Here is a 1678-nt window from a genome sequence, read left to right on the forward strand (position 1 = left end):
TGTTGAATTGTTTTATTGCATCACAGGTCTACAAATTATGTGTTTGTTCTTGTGATTCTCGTGTTCTTACCAATCGAATTACATAATTAGGCCTAGATGTAGGCTTTTTCAGTAGCCGAAATATACATCTTTAATGTAGGCGTGCTTCTAAGCTTTTCGATCTAAAAGATAGTTCGTAAGTATCAGTCAGTAGGCCTAAGTATACATGCAAGTATCGTGGCAACAAGATTACTCTGTGACTGCATGTTTACAGCTTTCAGGTTCACGTAATCAGAGATTATCAATTTGCAAATTGAACAGTTCACATAAGTGGTTGTAAAAATCATCTTTCTCATCGGGTGTAAATAATCTACACACCTGATTTTCAGCCTAATTTGTTTACTTTTATTTTTTTTTATTGAGTCGCTAGTTGAAAGCTTGAAAATAACAATCTTTGCATTTAATCAACTTGTTTCTGTGCGTTTTTGACTGTTTCCTCTTTTTAAACTAATAATTTTAATTGTCTTGTAATTATGTAATAATGAAAGAATTCTCAGTGATAATCATAACTAGCACATCTCAGTTAGAAATTCAAATCATCTTAAAACATTATTTTTGCATTTTGTTTCTATTTTGGATCTAGAATGTTGTTATAAGCTACATTTTTAATGTTGTAATTTCAATGTTAGGTAGAGTGAATTGTGGGTCTTAATAATGACGTCATGCTCAAAATGCTAATAAGATAGGCCTGGAACACTTTGTATATTCTTTAGGTGTGTCTTTTTTTTCTTCTAGTATATTTGAAGCTGGATTATAAAATGCGAAAAAGTTGTGAAATATGAAGTTTTTTATTTTCGAAATATAGAAATTGAATGTGTAGTTTCGTTCGTGAACCGTTTGCAATCGCGCTTATTGAGCTACTTTTTGCAAGTAAATTAATTTGTTTTGCATTATTTAACATCATTCGTAGTGTTTTGTTTGTTTGTTTGTGTTTTAAGTTCGCACAAAGCCGTGGGGGCGTTATAATGTGACGGTCAATCCCGCTATTCGTTGTTAAAAGAGTAGCCCAAGAGTTGGCGGTGGGTGGTGATGACTAGCTGCCTTCCCTCTAGTCTTACACTGCTAAATTAGGGACGGCTAGCACAGATAGCCCTCGAGTAGCTTTGTGCGAAATTCCAAAAACCAAACCTTAACGCAAAACGAAATTATTTTTGATTTACATTTTAGCGTTAAAAGTACACGAGTTGAGTTACATATTGAATAACTAAATTATACCGATTTATTGCAATTATTTCAATACAGTAATAAAAAATTTTCATATAAACCAAGTGTCAGAAACGTATAGAAATGCAAGTTACAATTAATAGCTCTTATGGCCTATTCTAAAGCGGGGTACAAGTAAATACATTTTAGATGTTTCAAAAACTAAAACAAAAAACGTTTAAGCCAGTTTTCAAATTAATTAATTTTTATTTGCGTTTTGCACATTTAATAAACCAAATAATAAATACCAAGATCCTTTTCGTGAGGATTTTCTATTTTAAGTTCGTTCTAGAGATACTTATCAAAGTATACACCAGATATCTCATTTAAGAACATTATCCATGACAAATTCTTCAAAATATAAAATTCTGGTTGATTTAAAAACTTGGTTCGTTAAAACAAAAAATTAATTATTATGGTTTACTTAAATATAATT

Source organism: Tachypleus tridentatus, chromosome 9 (genome assembly GCF_004210375.1).
Source record: "Tachypleus tridentatus isolate NWPU-2018 chromosome 9, ASM421037v1, whole genome shotgun sequence".
NCBI classification, from domain to species: domain Eukaryota; kingdom Metazoa; phylum Arthropoda; class Merostomata; order Xiphosura; family Limulidae; genus Tachypleus; species Tachypleus tridentatus.